Source organism: Engystomops pustulosus, chromosome 7 (genome assembly GCF_040894005.1).
Source record: "Engystomops pustulosus chromosome 7, aEngPut4.maternal, whole genome shotgun sequence".
NCBI lineage: Eukaryota > Metazoa > Chordata > Amphibia > Anura > Leptodactylidae > Engystomops > Engystomops pustulosus.
Genome location: NC_092417.1, coordinates 53,853,992 through 53,872,012, shown reverse-complemented (window position 1 = coordinate 53,872,012; position 18,021 = coordinate 53,853,992). Strand labels below are relative to the sequence as shown.

General features: G+C 44.1%; 1 protein-coding gene across 10 annotated transcripts in view; it reads left to right on the top strand.

Annotated features, from left to right (window-relative positions):
* Positions 1 to 2,572: 2,572 nt before the first annotated feature.
* The window catches only part of KLC1 (kinesin light chain 1), a 50,113-nt gene continuing 34,664 nt past the window's right edge, over positions 2,573 to 18,021 (top strand). For 5 of the 10 annotated variants that reach the window (XM_072115941.1, XM_072115944.1, XM_072115940.1 and 2 more), the window contains exon 1: positions 2,574 to 2,773. The gene's annotated coding sequence lies outside the window, so the exon portion shown is untranslated. Of the gene's footprint in view, positions 2,774 to 18,021 lie in introns of all 10 variants that reach the window. The other 5 variants (XM_072115945.1, XM_072115943.1, XM_072115939.1 and 2 more) reach the window with 4 other exon arrangements.

The window sequence follows — 18,021 nt, the reverse complement described above, 5'->3', positions numbered from 1 at the left end:
TGACCATGTCCATCCCTTTATGACCAAAATGTACCCAACATCTGATGGCTACTTTCGGCAGGATAATGCGCCATGCCATAAAGCTGGAATCATCTCAGACTGGTTTCTTGAACATGACAATGAGTTCACTGTACTCAAATGGCCTCCACAGTCACCAGATCTCAATCCAATAGAGCATCTTTGGGATGTGGTGGAACGGGAGATTCGCATCATGGATGTGCAGCCGCCAAATCTGCGGCAACTGTGTAATGCCATCATGTCAATATGGACCAAAATCTCTGAGGAATGCTTCCAGCACCTTGTTGAATCTATGCCACGAAGAATTGAGGCAGTTCTGAAGGCAAAAGGGGGTCCAACCCGTTACTAGCATGGTGTACCTAATATAGTGGCCGGTGAGTGTAAATTCAATCTTCTATATTAGTTGAGTAAATGGCTGTGTTTCCACTGTGGCTAATTCCAAATGAATATGCAGCATTTACAAACAGATGTAGAAATAATTGCCCACAGACATTTGAGATTGTCTGCCACCATAACCATGCCTGCCTCCTCCCTCTGTTAACAAGAAGTCAGTCCTTGATGTGAAGTCCAGCTCAAGGCTCTCAAGACATCACCCGACTATCGGGAACACACATGGCTTCGGAATCCGATGGAGGAAAAATCGGGTTATATAAGTAGCAGGGGGCATGCAGAAATTATTAAAAGAAGAGCAGCGGGTGCCCTGTGTGACGTGCACAGGAGCACCTGGCGCTAATTTACATAAATCGAAACATTGATTTCTTCAGAATTGACATCATTTTATGGATGACGAAGTAGAGAAGTCCCTGCATCACCGTGCACTCAGCTTAATGTGAGTGTGCTTGGTTTACAATGTGCTGTTCTAAGTGGAAGATTTCCTTGAAGGCCCCTTACACATAAGTGAGTGAAGATACATCCATCTTGCATCACACCCGCAGCCTGTAATGACTGGAACGCCTGTCCTGAACGCTGAGCAACTGGGAATGAACTGTTAATTTTTGGCATGTCAGTTCTGGTTGTCAGCAATCGGGTCGAATGGCGCTACGAGTATGATGCCAGTTGGACTCATCACATGCGCTTGTGTGTAAAGGGCCTTCATCATCGAGTGCTCTCACCCATCATAACAAAATGGGGATGACTACATCCCTGGTGTCTAAGAATAGTCTTACGTCTAAGAATATATTTTATCTTAACTGTTTTCATAGACTGTAAGCTCTTTTGTCACCCCCTCATCCTCATAGACTGTAAGCTCTTGTGCTTCCCCTCATCCTCATAGACTGTAAGCTCTTGTGTCACCCCCTCATCCTCATAGACTGTAAGCTCTTGTGTCACCCCCTCATCCTCATAGCCTGTAAGCTCTTGTGTCACCCCCTCATCCTCATAGACTGTGAGCTCTTGTGTCACCCCTCATCCTCATAGACTGTAAGCTCTTGTGTCACCCCCTCATCCTCATAGACTGTAAGCTCTTGTGTCACCCCCTCATCCTCATAGACTGTAAGCACTTGTGTCACCCCCTCATCCTCATGGACTGTAAGCTCTTGTGTCACCCCCTCACCCTCATAGACTGTAAGCTCGTGTCACCCCCTCACCCTCATAGACTGTAAGATCTTGTGTCACCCCCCTCACCCTCATAGACTGTAAGATCTTGTGTCACCCCTCATCCTCATAGACTGTAAGCTCTTGTGCCCCCCCTCATCCTCATAGACTGTAAGCTCTTGTGTCACCCCCTCATCCTCATGGACTGTAAGCTCTTGTGTCACCCCCTCATCCTCATAGACTGTAAGCTCTTGTGTCACCCCCCCCTCACCCTCATAGACTGTAAGCTCTTGTGTCACCCCCTCATCTCATAGACTGTAAGCTCTTGTGTCACCCCCTCATCCTCATAGACTGTAAGCTCTTGTGAGCAGGGCCTTCACCCCTATTGTTCCATATGAATGTTTGTACTCTGTAATGTAGTATTTTATTTGTATATGTCCCCTATGATTTGTAAAGCGCTTGACAATATGATGTATGTTATGTAAAGATTAATATTATTATTAATTGTTTTATTCCAGCTATGGTATAGTACTTTGTGGTGTTTGCATTGTGTTTTTTTAACTACATTGCAGCAATGGGTTTTAATAACAGATCGCAAATGTCACGTGTGACTGCACCCTTAATTTTTCCCAGAAGTTTTGGGTATGTATTTGCATGGTCGGCCCCTTTGAAGTGAACTCACATGTTGCTATACGTAAGTCCCAAATGTTCCAGGACTTAGCAGCGGGCGCATGTAGTGATGTATACCAACATAGACCGGGGGGGTTCTGCAGGGTCTATATTAGAGCTGACATGAGGACAGAGGGAGGTAGCCCCCGCTATTAGCTTACAATTTGTAAATCTCTCCATTATAACTTTATCCACCACTCATATCAGTGGAATGATTTCCAGGAGGAGCCTTTATTATTGGGCTGCAGGACACAGGACATCCCCGGGTGACAGCCGCGGCGCCCCCTCCCCCTATGCTGTCACTTTAAGAAGTGACACATTACGTCATGGCTGGCCGCGGTGCATTGTGGGCGGGGAGGAGAGAACGCCATTTTCATTGGGGCGCAGACAGAGGCGGACACCGGCTCAGCAGCTGCAGGAGGAGGATGCGCCCCGGAACCTCGGCTGTCAGCTAGGAGAGGCCTGGGCCCGGGCCTGACACAGGAGGACGCCGCCGCTTCCCCGGATACCTCAGCTGTCACCATAGAAGAGCGCTGACACTGACCGCTGAACGGTATGAGGGGGCTGTGTATACACGGGCGGCCGCCAGGGGGCAGGGACCAGGGGGAGCCGGGAGGATGCGGACACTGTCATTGTGATGCTGCAGAGGAGGAGGCCGGCACTGCATTGTCATGGGGGGCCCCTCGTGTCCTCTGCGAGGATGGAGGCTGCATTGTCATACAGGGCGGGGGCCTGTCACATATTAGGGGGGTGCAGGACCTGCATTGTCATACGGAGGACCAGCGTCTTTACCAGTGATGCTGTCAGCATTGATGAACCTATTATGTGTACACCATGGAGGCTGCATCACTACAGAGGGCTGAAGTGTCATGGATGGAGGCTACAGCAATATAGAAGGGATCTAGTGTCATAGATGGAGGCTACAGCAATATAGAAGGGATCTAGTGTCATGGATGGAGGCTACAGCATTATAGAAGGGATCTAGTGCCATGGATGGAAGCTACAACAATATAGAAGGGATCTAGTGTCATGGATGGAGGCTACAACAATATAGAAGGGATCTAGTGTCATGGATGGAGGCTACAACAATATAGAAGGGATCTAGTGTCATGGATGGAGGCTACAGCAATATAGAAGGGATCTAGTGTCATGGATGGAGGCTACAGCAATATAGAAGGGATCTAGTGTCATGGATGGAGGCTACAACAATATAGAAGGGATCTAGTGTCATGGATGGAGGCTACAACAATATAGAAGGGATCTAGTGTCATGGATGGAGGCTACAACAATATAGAAGGGATCTAGTGTCATGGATGGAGGCTACAGCAATATAGAAGGGATCTAGTGTCATGGATGGAGGCTACAGCAATATAGAAGGGATCTAGTGTCATGGATGGAGGCTACAACAATATAGAAGGGATCTAGTGTCATGGATGGAGGCTACAACAATATAGAAGGGATCTAGTGTCATGGATGGAGGCTACAACAATATAGAAGGGATCTAGTGTAATGGATGGAAGCTACAACAATATAGAAGGGATCTAGTGTCATGGATGGAGGCTACAGCAATATAGAAGGGATTTAGTGTCATGGATGGAAGCTACAACAATATAGAAGGGATCTAGTGCCATGGATGGAAGCTACAACAATATGGAAGGGATCTAGTGTCATGGATGGAGGCTACAACAATATAGAAGGGATCTAGTGTCATGGATGGAGGCTACAGCAATATAGAAGGGATTTAGTGTCATGGATGGAAGCTACAACACTATAGAAGGGATCTAGTGCCATGGATGGAAGCTACAACAATATAGAAGGGATCTAGTGTCATGGATGGAGGCTACAACAATATAGAAGGGATCTAGTGTCATGGATGGAGGCTACAACAATATAGAATGGATCGAGTGTAATGGATGGAGGCTACAACAATATAGAAGGGATCTAGTGTAATGGATGGAGGCTACAACAATATAGAAGGGATCTAGTGTCATGGATGGAGGCTACAGCAATATAGAAGGGATTTAGTGTCATGGATGGAAGCTACAACAATATAGAAGGGATCTAGTGCCATGGATGGAAGCTACAACAATATAGAAGGGATCTAGTGTCATGGATGGAGGCTACAACAATATAGAAGGGATCTAGTGTCATGGATGGAGGCTACAACAATATAGAATGGATCGAGTGTAATGGATGGAGGCTACAACAATATAGAAGGGATCTAGTGTAATGGATGGAGGCTACAACAATATAGAAGGGATCTAGTGTCATGGATGGAGGCTACAACAATATAGAAGGGATCTAGTGTCATGGATGGAGGCTACAACAATATAGAAGGGATCTAGTGTCATGGATGGAGGCTACAACAATATAGAATGGATCTAGTGTCATGGATGGAGGCTACAACAATATAGAAGGGATCTAGTGTCATGGATGGAGGCTACAACAATATAGAAGGGATCTAGTGTCATGGATGGAGGCTACAACAATATAGAAGGGATCTAGTGTCATGGATGGAGGCTACAACAATATAGAAGGGATCTAGTGTCATGGATGGAAGCTACAACAATATAGAAGGGATCTAGTGTCATTGATGGAGGTTAGAACAATATGGAAGGGATCTAGTGTCATGGATGGAGGCTACAACAATATAGAAGGGATCTAGCGTAATGGATGTCATATATATCCATATGCAGGAGATCTAGTGTAAAGGATGGAGGCTACAACTATATGGAGGGATCTAGCGTATTGTATGGTGGATGCAACTATATGGAGGGGATCTAGTGTAATGGAGGAGGCTGTATCGTGCCAGGCATGTCTATGGCTCATAGATAATTCAGTTCCTGCAGATGATCCTTGTAGCTGTGGGAAGTGATTATTTCCGTCAGATGGAAATGCATTGCACTTCTCAGAGCTGGTTGTGAGCCCCTACTACCATCGCTCACAAGCTCCTGACAGCTGTAAACATTGGGTGATAACTCTCTATGTAGATATTTATTGCATTTCTATCAGTGTAACGCGTGGCATCACTTGTCTGTGGAGGGGATATTGTCATTGAACACGTGTCCTGCCATAGGGGAGCCGGCATGTTGTGGGCTTTGGTAGGTTGTGTGATGGTTGGGGAGGGCTGATCCTGTGACCGGAGGATTGTATTGTTCTCGGTCATACATCCCTGCTATGATGTGAGGGATGGAGGCTGCATTGTCCTCCTGCTCTGTAATGTGTGGAGGATATTGGCTGCCTTCTCTATATACTCTCTGCAATGTATACTTCCATTATTTTGGGTGGAAGAGTAAAGCATACTGTGTATTTCTATGGGTGGGTGTATCATTGTGGACTATGTAGCTATCCTGTACGAATGTGTGTAGCATTGTCAGAGGCTGCGTGTTGTTACTCCTTTATGAAGGATTCGGTCCCATTGGACATGTGCCATGGATACTTTGTATTGACATGGGTGGGGTTCAGCGATTGGGTCCCCTGAGGTTTGTTGGTTGTATTGTCATGGAGTAAAACCTTGCTGGATATGTAATAATAAGATTCTGTGTTGTGTCATACAGGTGTGGTATTGCTCCTCGCTGGTATTACTGATGTGTAATGGATTTAGTAGATAGATGATGGGAGAATTTTTTTTTTTTTTTTTGTATGTGGGTGTCCTGGCAATGGTGGCCTGTGTCTTTTTATAAGTAGTGAGTAGTGTTGTGATTCTCGGATGGTCACAAGGAGATTTGGATAATGTGATAGGGTGTGTTGTCATAGGGAGCTGTCCTAGGTTCTTCATTACAGGACACGGTCCTTTTTAGTTTCTTGGTCTTTGTGGCCATATTGGATGTTTGTGAATATGTAACAATTAAGGTCTTTGATTCTGAAGGTCTTTGACCCCAAAGGAGCTGCTTATTGAGTGAAGCCCCTGGTGAGGATGGGCACTGCCAAGACACTAATGGGGAGGGATTTGTCCTGTGTTGGTGCAATTAACCAGAAATTGATGTAACTAATTCCTGTCATGAGCTGAAAGAAAAGTGGGAGTTCTTTTCCCTCATTCTGTATAGATTTCAGATAGATGGAGTATCTCTGTAGTGGCCTTGTACCGGGGGGCTCTCCCATGGTTTTGAGCAACAAACTGATATAAAGCAGAAAGCAGCCCCAAGTGTGACAGACTGCGTCCAACTAAAGATCATATACTAGATCCATAATGCATATGGTGCTGAAATGTAGCCCAAAACTCCTGGAGCCGATGTCCTATGATGAGCACAGAATATGTTTTGCAGTAGCTGTACCCTGTGTATATCCTTGCAGTGTATTACAACACCTGGAATTATAAGGTACAGTATAATATTGGTCTGTCATGTCAGGAGCAGCTATTGTGTGACAACCACCAATGACTTACATACCGGTTCTTCCACCTAATCATTTATGTTATTATAGATCACACCAATACGGGATGACGTTGTCATAATTTTCAGGTCGGAACAGAAATGGATCTTAAAGATTGTTATAGCCGGTTACTGTCTCCTCCAGCCCGTCCCCTATAGCTGTGTTTCTGGAGTGTTTCAGGAGTTCTTCCATTCTATTCCTGAATTTTGAGATTAGGCTGATGTAGTGTGTATAGTTTGCCAGCAGCTGAATCCTAGTCACTGGTTGTCCTATGGTTGCCTTGGCATCTGGTCCACCCTGTCCAGGGCTTCTTTTTGGTATTTTAATGATATATAAAGAAAAACTGCATATCATAATCTGTGCTGCTTTTATGCTTCTCATGAGTTGTTGTGGTGTCCCATGTAAAGAATTGTGAGACTACAAGTCCCAGCATGCCCTGAGAAGCTGCAGCATAGGCTGCGGATCATAGCACTCCTTGATCTGAGTACATTGCAGGGATTGTCAGTCTCTTCTCACTCAACCCCTGGGATGAGATGCTTGTGATGATCACTCATGAGAACAGGTGGATCAGCAGCAGGATGAGTCATTTCTCTATAGACACCTACAGAGTCACCTGTCCTGGTGTGTGGCTATACCACAAATCCCAATCCCATGGTATAGGGCAGTGTCATGGCGTGTCTATCAGATCTGTTCATTCTGCCTCGTCCTTTCCCTCTGAGAGGAGCGGAGATGCGTCACTGATCTCTTTATCATCTGTGCCAGGCTCGTCATTTCTTGTGTGCCCAGACGGTGCTGCCGGCCATCGCTCTCCTCACCTCTCTCCATGCAGCTCCCAGGAATGATCTGGAATATTATACGGCATGTGCTGGGAATACAACATAGGAGGATAATAGGGATACTATGTAACATGCAGGAATGATAATATATATAATACTCAAGGATGTATGGCGGGCGTCTACCATGGGGATCCCCTGAATAGAAGAGTCCAGCCCAAGCTGACCTCATCCTTCATTGTGTATGTAGTAAGAGTCCAGGCAGGTTTCCCATTACTACAGAGCCTATAATATAAGGGGAAACAAGAAAAGGAAATTGAAAGTTGATCAAATTTTGCTGGATTGATGTAGATCGAAGGAGTTTGTAGCAGGGGGAGAGGGGGGTGATCATGAGATGAGGTAAGTAAAGTCTTCTGGTTAGGGCTGGGTATAATGTGGATATAATGTACATATACCTTGCACATAGAGGCTTCTTTGTTACCTTCATGTCCTGCTATTAAACTCTTTTCATGTCTGCATGGCAACACTTGTTCTCTTGGAAGGTGAATATGAAAAGCTTCTCTTCTGTTTATGAGATGTGGCCTGGTCCTTATTCTGGGCTGTTCACGACACACCCTGCCATGATGCATCGGGCACCGTCACCCTGCTACTACCTCAAACAAAGAGCCTGGCAACAAAGCCAGACAAGCACTGGCTGAAACGTGTGGCCTGCTGGATTCTCCTTGTGCCCACATTGTTATTTAGGGCATACTGATTATTTAGGGCATACTGATTATTTAGGGCATACTGATTATTTAGGGCATACTGATTATTTAGGGCATACTGATTATTTAGGGCATACTGATTATTTAGGGCATACTGATTATTTAGGGCATACTGATTATTTAGGGCATACTGATTATTTAGGGCATACTGATTGAGATCTATAGTAGCTGCACTGCTATGTCCATGTATTCTCCTAGGGTGCTGGGATGATTCCTCTATTATTCAGATGTTCTGCTTGTCAGACAGAATCGCTACCCTTAACCCTTTCTGTTGCTCGATATTGTATGATATCTTGTTAATTACTCAATATGTGGGTTTTGGAGTAGACATTACTTACATAATGGAGCATTTGTAAATGTGTTATTTTGCCTTTTGTTACCCTCTTATTCCCAGAAAGTTCATGATCCAGTGCTGGGGCATATAGAGCAATTGGAAGGCAGGGGTTGTCCTAATAATGTTTGCTAGTGATATACAAACTAATAATGCACACAGCTGCTTGTAGGAATTAAAATATAGCCACCTATGAACATGAACTTCCTAAAGAATAGTTGCAGTGGAAGAAGATCACACCTGCATTTTTTGTTAGGACAAAAACAGACGAGCATGGTCTGACCTGCAGTGGCCAGATTTCACGGACTGACTACAGTGCTGAGAATGGGACTCCTAGTGATTATATTATGCAAAAAGTTCCTTTAACTCCTTTGTGACCGCTGTATCGTGCCAATATTGACCATTTTTAAATGATCCATCACACAAAAAATTAGATTATTTGTATTTATGAACCCCAAATGTGTATAAATCAAATCTACAGGTCTTTTTGCAAAATATAATCCCACGTTGACGAAAAAATTTCAAACATTATGACGCTTGGAAGGTGGCGATGCAAAAAGTTATTTCAACCCCCCAAAAGTATCTCATTATGCAAATGAAGGTCATTAAAAAAAACACCTATATATTTGGTATCACTGTATGCGTATTGACGCAACGGAACAATTAATGTGATGTTGAAAAAAAAACTACGGCAGATTTACGTCTTTTAAAACAAATTTTATATTCTGCACAGAAAGAGTTAATAAAATTCACTAGTAGGGCATATGAATTCCAAAATTGTGCTATTAAAAACTACAATAGCGCCACCCCCACCAATAAAACGAGACCCCATTTAGCTATAGCGAAGGGAAAAAAAAAGGAATGGCCTGGGATTTGAAGTGGCAGACGGGGATAAGGGGTTAATGGTTGCACTTTGGTGCTGCAGCTGACACCGACACCGTAGTCGGTCAGTGATTCAAGGACAGACCACTGTTGTATGGAGTTGTAATGTGTCCCCAACTGACACGTCTAGCGTTGTACGCAGTAGAAGGCTGCTATACAATTTAAGTTCGGTATAACTTCTTTAGTCCACGTGTAATGTAATGACTTTGGGTTAGCTACGTTAGAATTAGACAGCATAGTCCTATTACAGATCCTATAGAAAAATGCTGAATCTCTGTAGGTTGCAGTGTCTGTGGTCTTTGCTTGGTTACACGTCTTTGAATGGTGAGTGCTAGACAACCTTGGCTTTCATATGGTTTGATATACTTATAAAGTAAGAGGTAGGTTATAGGTATGTGTGCTTGGTTGCTGGTATGGAGGAAGTTTGCTTCTTGTGATTGTTATGTCTGTGCATGACGTGTGTACCCCTGCTGCATACTGGGAGACCTCAGCTGTGTCTACTGGAAACCCATCCTGGCAACAAAGAAGGTCCCCCGAGACTCCTGATGCAGTCTATTTTTTTCTTTAACATCGCAGTAAGAGAACCTACAGCTCTTTCAAGCAGACAAGTTGGAAGCGTCACGCCCTGGAAACACACAGCTGCTGTCAGGAACGATGTCAGGCTCTCACCAAATAGCATCTGTACTCTTACAAGATAATCGCGTCCGTGGGATGCAAACATCTGGCGCCATCTGAGAGAAGGATTATCTTTACCCCCTGCACGACACGTGTGGTTTAGTTTCCTATAATGGTCGTGCCCTGGGACATCGTCCTGTCTAAACATCAATATCAAAGGACAACTGGTCATAAAAGGACACACAATAACATCTAAATCTTATAATCAGGTTGCCATTTTGCTTCCTTTATTTCTACATACCCTAGACAGCATATCAGCCTGCATTGTATCCAGACAGGACAGATAGGGTGTTATATATATATATATATATATATATATATATATATATATATATATATATATATATATATATATATATATATATATATATCCTCACACTGTGACTGCGGTAATGCTCTTATATTTATTATCCATGATCTCCTTCCTTCTAAAATCATGTTATTGAGTCTGAAGTGCTACCTGGGCCCTTCCGTGCTGCAGCTTCATAGGCCGTTTCATTGACTTCCCCCTCCTCCTTCAGGACATTCTCTTCCCTTTGCCTGATGTAATCTCACTGCAGCATAGGACGTTTCAGCACACAGTAGGAGGGGGGTGCTCCTTGCACAGTGTAATAGCCTGTGAAGTTGCAGCATGGACGGGAGGGGATATGTGGTACCCTTCTGGCTCATTATCGTAAGTTGATCTTAGAAAGAAGGAGACCATGGATAACAAATATAAGGAGATTACCTTACTAATAGATCCAGGCTGACACAATGATTAAGTGTTCGTGATTTATCAGGCTTGATTTGGATGGCAGATTTCCAATATAGATTTTGATACAGAGGTAAAGTACATTCCCTTGTATTACTGTGGGTGTTCTATAATGCAGCCATAAACTTAACATAGGTAGCATACGCAATGCAAACCGCAACATTGTCTATATTGTAACAGTGTTCTGCATGCCGTGTTAGTTTTTTTTTTTTAATGTAGGGTCTCAAATTGTAACACACAACATACAGTATGGGTCAATTTTTAATGAATAAATGTTAAAAAAAAAAAAACTCTCCAATGTGTGCATCAGTGTGTACAAAGACCAAGATAGTAGATACGTGACGTGACGTTAGCGGCTACGACTATCACACGCTGGCGCCCACCATCAGGACGCCGGCGTTCCTTTTGTTTAATACCTTTGTGTCCTGAATGAATGTAGAACATAAGAATTCATTCTATGCAATCTCATCTCCTGACGAGCCTCACCATGAGGGGCGAAACGCGTAGAGGTGGAGAGATGAGAAGTTAGGACATTCGTTATTGTAGCACTAGGACTGTTCTAAGAGCAGTGAATAATCCTTGTTAACTGCCTTATTGGGTACAAATAGAACATAAGGCAACGAGACTTAAGGCATACGCTACAGACCTACCTGCTCACTGGCCATTGAGAAAATATGCACCTGCTAACCTCTCATGCAGAGTGCGCTCTCTGAGCCGCAATAGTCCTCTTTTATTATCAGATGTGACAAAATCTACTATTTTGTCTTTGTACACACTGATGCACACATTGGAGAGTTTTTTTTTTTTTAACATTTATTCATTAAAAGTTATATTTTATTTTCCCCAACTATACCTGTGACTCCTTCTCCAATATTTGTATTTTTGGGAAATACCTAACTGAGCTCCTCAGTGACAGTATGGGTCAATTAAATTGATAACCACACAGGTGTAGATATGCTAGAGCACAAACATTTAGCAATATCTTACACCCCTATTCTATCCTAAAAGTACGTGTATAGGACTTTGCCCGTTGGTGTCCCTGTTGATCACCAAAATGTGCTATAACATGAATAATTCCTTTATTTATATAGCGCACACAGATTACGCAGCGCTACACAGGACTTGCCAAATCATGAAGGCCTCCAGTGTTGAGTAGCTGAAAGTTTAAAGGATACCTGTCAGCAGTTTTCACCTTACAGAACAGTAGCTCAATATCTGTACAAACATACCATTGTATGTGGTGTCAGAAGCAGCAGGACTGTAAAAAATGCATTTATGTTGCAGGATTGGTGTGTGATATCTCTTCACTGTACTGCTGCACAGCCCCTCCCACCTGAGTGACTGCTGTAGAATGCAAACAGAAGCCGCTACATCAAAGAGAAGGGGCTGTGCAGCAGTACACACAAGTGCTCTGAATCCAGCTACAATCCTGGAATATAAATACATATTTCACAGTACTACTACCCAAGGGTAGTTTTACACTTGCCAAGTTTGCCTGCTGCAATGATTCCAGCGTCGTCTTTGCTGCATATAAGAGCAGCAGGAACTCCATATAGCACTCAGATTCCCATCCACGAATAAGGACCCTTCACAGTCTGTGGTTCATGGACTGAACTCGGCAAGTGAGAAGCTGCCCTAACACTGCCTACAGCTTTGTGTGGTCGAAGCTGCTGACAGATTCCCTTTAATAGTTTGTAATTATGTGATTGGTTATACAAGGCACTAAGCCGCACTTTCCATAAAGTTACGCTGGTCACTTGGAGTGTTTTGCCCAGTGTCTATGGTCACATAACACTGTGTCATCTGCTGTGTGCTGGAGCCTGTGAGGAGGTGAGCTCATATTTGTGTGGGCTGAAGCTCCATTGACTCATAGTTACCATCTTCAAATACTAATATTTCCACCGCCCTGTGTAAAATCCTTAGTAATAACTGACTGCATTAGTATATGGTGAGAAAATGCTGCAAACTGGTCTGAGCAGATCCCACACCACATTAATGCATTATACATAGGGGCAGGTTTGTAGACCTGTTCACCTTTTTGCCTTTTTTTTTTTACAACCAATATGATTAAATGGCACGTGCCTTTACTGGAAGACCGGGTATGCGCAAAAAGTAATGGCAGAATTTTGCAGTGTTCAGCTAAAGGAGTTGCAAAGTGAGACTATTTATGACCAACTCGGGCTGGCTGCAGATGAACATGTTCAACCCATGGAAACGGACCCGTATGTTGGTCCGATACAGCTGACTGAGCACAAGTGCTGCAGAATATATATATTTTAAGCTTAAAGGGAACCTGTCACCAGGAGACCCATTTTTAGCAGTCCCCCAGTCCCCACAGAGCATAGTACATACACTGCCAAAGTGTTTTTATATAAAAAAAGGTTTTACAGAAAAAAAGATATGTTATATTGTACCTTTCATTAGCATGTGCTGTGTGACTGGCAGTTGCCAAATGGGAGGAACTGGAAAGGAGTATTTCCCCCCCCCCCCCCCCACCCTTAATAGGTAGATCCGTGGTGGTAGGTTTCCTTTAAGAATGAGCATTTATTAAACGTTTCCTTTTAGACGCTTTTGTTAAAACTGCCCTACGGTGTCCATACAGAAGGAATCCACTGAGCGATAAGAGGTTTGTGGTTCGTGCATCTGTGTACATGAGGTGCATTACTAGAATAGTCAGGGCTGCAGCTGCTTCATTCATTCCAATCTTTGCCCCTGTAGGCTCATTGTGGTAGGTTGAGGCTGCGTTCACACGTTAGGTTTGGATTGCGCTTCGTGTGGCAAATGCGTTTCAATAGTTTCGCAAAATGCAGGGCGCTAGCTACTGATCGCATGCGTTTCTGTTAAATCGTTTGCAATCGTCCCGAGCCCCTTCCCGTTCCTTCTGCATTGTATAGCTTCATAGAGAACCTGCCACATTGAACCTGCAGATAATTGCATAAAAGTTAGAGAGCAGGAGAATCTAACATATGGTGATTGGTTGGCTTTGGAGTCAAGTGGGTGGTTCTACTCATCCACGGCTACACAATCCTATAGCGAAGGCATCGCAGCCTATAAAAGTGACTCTCATCTTAGTGGCCATAAATATCTGTTGTCCCTGAGCTCCTGTTTGTCTTCCCAGTATCCTGAGATAGAAAATGAAAATTCCTTTCATCCACAATTTTCACTTCCTCCTGTGTTGGGAGCGTCCTCGTGATGCGAGGGAAGTCCTCTGAGGTGTCATGTAAGCCTGTGTTCTGTATATATGGTCAAATACCCCCCATCCCCATTTCAGAAAAATGCTATTAGAGCAAAACTTTTTTTTTTTCCTAATTAAAATTCGGTTCTGTTAGAAGGTTATTGGAAGGTCGCTGGAAGAGCGCCTCTTATTCCCTAGTGATGTTTATTTTCTGCTGCAGCATCGCTTCCATTATTGATGTTGTACTGCATATAGCTGCGTTGTCTCCTGTATTATTGGGCAGTTCTTAGGGTTGTCGTCTTTTCACCTTCACATTGTAGACAGGAATCCTCTGTAATCACAGCAGGGGGGTGCAGCGAGGAAGCAAACGCCTAGTTGGTAAGGTCACGTTCACACACTGCAGTTTTGTTTAAATGACTAAAGGCCACATTGTTGTAAACCCCTTTAATGCGATTGACAGCCCTGAGTTAAGGGGGTTATTTCAGGATATATATGCATTTTGAAATTGCATCATGGATTTGATGGGCTCCTCATCCCATAATAACTAGTGGGCTACTCCCTACTATGTCGTATGCAGGATGCTATGCTGTGCTTAGTCTGGCCATCATGTGATCCTACAAAGCTGACCTCGCTCTGCTATAAGCTTGTCTGTGGGAACATGGCTTCAGGGATCTTTTTCTCTGTTTTTCTAGTTTTGTGCCTCCCCCAAAGCTTGGGACACATCGCAGTCAGAGGAGAACAAAGGTTGCCGCCAGCTATGTTTGGTACAGATAGACCAGTTAGTGGGGTTTATTGATCACTGGAAACAATGATCATGTAATAGAAGTAGAAAGGTTAATGCTTCCTGGAAATGATACTTTTGAATCACTTGATAGCGGACATGCTGGAAGGGGTGTACATACTTTACGTGTCCGTACCCACTGAGGGGATTTTATGGTGTTCTATCTGTGATGTGTTCTGCATGACCGCTCTCCCGTTTCAGGAAGGAATGGCTATATGTTAGTGCCTTCTGATTGGCTGCTCACATTTTAAAGGGGCAATTCCATCCTATAAGTTACCGGCTTATGCTATTTAATTTTTATTAGTCTGACCTCTGGGTCACCTATTGAATCTGAGCATTAATGAGAGCTGATATAGCAGTGGTGGCGAACCTATGGCACGGGTACCAGAGGCGGCACTTGGATTGCTCTCTGTGGGCATGCAGGCCATCGCTCCGGCAGAGTTCACCAGACAAGACGAGACTCTTTCGAGGTTCTGGGGAATTTAAGGGATATTTCTTTCTATGAAAAGATTGAAAGTTGAACAAGGAGCAATAAGTTAGTGTGATTTGGGTTGCAGTTTGGGCACCCGATACATAAAAGGTTTGCCATTACTGTGGCAATATGGTCTTATACAGTCTTTCTTTCTATAGAGTGACCTCCCAGCCATCCAGAAGTGTTTACTTAATACATGTGTGGGATGTCTGTTTTTCAGACTCCACATGATGATGATGTTTTTTTTTTTCCTTCTGTTTTGTCCATCAAAAACACATTTAAAACAAATAATAATAAATTTTGTTTGAATTCAACATAATCTTATACTTTTCACAGAACCATTGGTGGCATTACGCCATTCAATTGTCCAAAATAGATCATGTCATTTTGTCACCAACACCGGGTCTGAATCGAGCGTTATGTTTGCTTTCCATGGAGACCACAGGCAGCACACACTTAAATATGGAAGTGTGAATAAGCCTGAGGTTGTGGTCACATGTACCATTTTCATTCTGCTTAGAAGTGGAATCCTAGCACACAGGGTCATTCCACAGCCTGATCGCATATGAGTTTCTGTTGAATCGGTTACCAGCACCCAGTGTCTTGTATTGTTAACCAGCAGCCGATGTCTTGCAATTATCGACTGCATGCAATTTTATATAAATGCATATGTGCTTTGATTCCGCTTATGAGTGGATTCAAATTGTGCAGTCACACATGGTGCTTGTGTTTACAAACGCAATGCAAGTACCTGGGGACGGGCCTCATATATACATTTCCATGGAAATGCCTGCGATCTGTAACCAGCACCTGCTGTTTTGCATATAAACAATGCAAGACACCAGGTCCGGGTTATCATCCACATCCACATACAATTCTAGCAATGTAGGCTCCAGCAAACGGACTATAAAAATGTATTTTGTGATAAGTCCCCCCAAGTGTTCCTAATATGGAATCCGATTTTGTAAAAACCTGTGTTATTTGGTGGGGGGGGGGGGGGGGGGGGCAGGCCCGGCGTCAGCACCCGGCTGACATGGGCAAGTGCCGGGGCCCCACAGCTCCAAAGGGGCCCACCACGACGATGTGGCACCGTATTACGGGGCCCAGGTTCGCCGCTGATTTCAGGCCGCATAGGAGGTGGGCGGAGAGGTAGTGGGACGGGCCCGGGAGCAAAGTATAATTCGGCATCCCACTCCCGGCCCATCCCTTTACCTCCCCTGGCTGCTGCTGAAGGACCTTAGCAGCCCCGCCCTGCACTACCCACCTCGCATGTTGCTGCCCAGCCCTCTGCTCCCCGGCACACCCATCGCTCCTGGCCCGCCCTGCACTCCCCGGCCCGCCCGCTTCACCTGCGGCCCGGACCGTGCGCCTTCCGGCCGAGTGGCTCGCGTCCGGCCTGCGCGCCGAATGTCCAGCCCGGCCGCCCTCTCCTATGCGGTCCACTTCACCTGCCACCCTGTCCTGACCGAGTGACATCCAGCTGGGGTGAGTATGATTGTACATATGTAAATGCATGTATATGTGTGTGTATGTATGCTGTATATACTGGATGTGTGTGAATGTATGCTGTGTATAGTATATCTGTGCGTATGTGTTGTATATATGTTGTATATCTGCGTATGTGTTGTATATACTGGATGTGTGTGTATATATGCTGTATATCTGTGCGTATGTGTTGTATATACTGGATGGGTGTGTATATATGCTGTATGTCTGTGCGTATGTGTTGTATATACTGTATGTGTGTGTATATATGCTGTATGTCTGTGCGTATGTGTTGTATATACTGGATGGGTGTGTATATATGCTGTATATCTGTGCGTATGTGCTGTATATACTGGATGTGTGTGTATATATGCTGTATATCTGTGCGTATGTGTTGTATATACTGGATGGGTGTGTATATATGCTGTATATCTCTGTATGATGTATATACTGGATGTGTGTGTATATATGCTGTATATCTGTGCGTATGTGTTGTATATACTGGATGGGTGTGTATATATGTTGTATATACTGGATGGGTGTGTATATATGCTGTATATCTGTGCGTATGTGCTGTATGTACTGGAAGTGTGTGTATATATGCTGTATATCTGTGCGTATGTGCTGTATATGTGTGTATATATGCTTTATATCTGTGCTTATGTGCTGTATGTACTGGAAGTGTGTGTATATATGTATATCTGTATATGTATATCTGTGCGTATGTGTTTTGGTATTTTAAATGTCTGTTTTTTAATGTCGCTACACAAGTTCACTGTTAAGGGGCCCACTGAGGCTCTATCGCCTAGGGGCCCACTGAAACCTGGAGCCGGCCCTGGGGGGGGGGGATTTCAGTTTTTGTAACGGAGGTGTATAGAAGATGAGGGGCAGGGTTGTGGTGGTTATTGTTGATTTCAGCTAAATATTGATGTCATTGTAAAACTTGGCATATGATATCTAGGCGCAGCGTAGCCACCCTGATCTCCTCTTTGTCATTGGTGACTTGGCTTATTGTAATGCTTGGATTTTGGAATCTGTATAACGTGTCTGACCAATCCTGCAGCATGCACATACCAGCTACCCCTCCCTAGCCGTGCGATAGTGTAGTACTAACCCTCTCACTGCTGGATTATTGCAGTCACACAGTTCTGTGTGCTGGGGACATAAAGCTGTCATATTTTCAGGCAGGGCAGTGATTTGGTTCTCTATTGGCCGCCCTTGACCTCCTCAGTCAGTATTGACCATGTTTAATTAAGCAATAAATCAAATAACTATAGAACGAGCAGAGTCCTGTCCTATTAATGTGTAACAGATCACTACAAAGTGGTTTCCACCATAGAA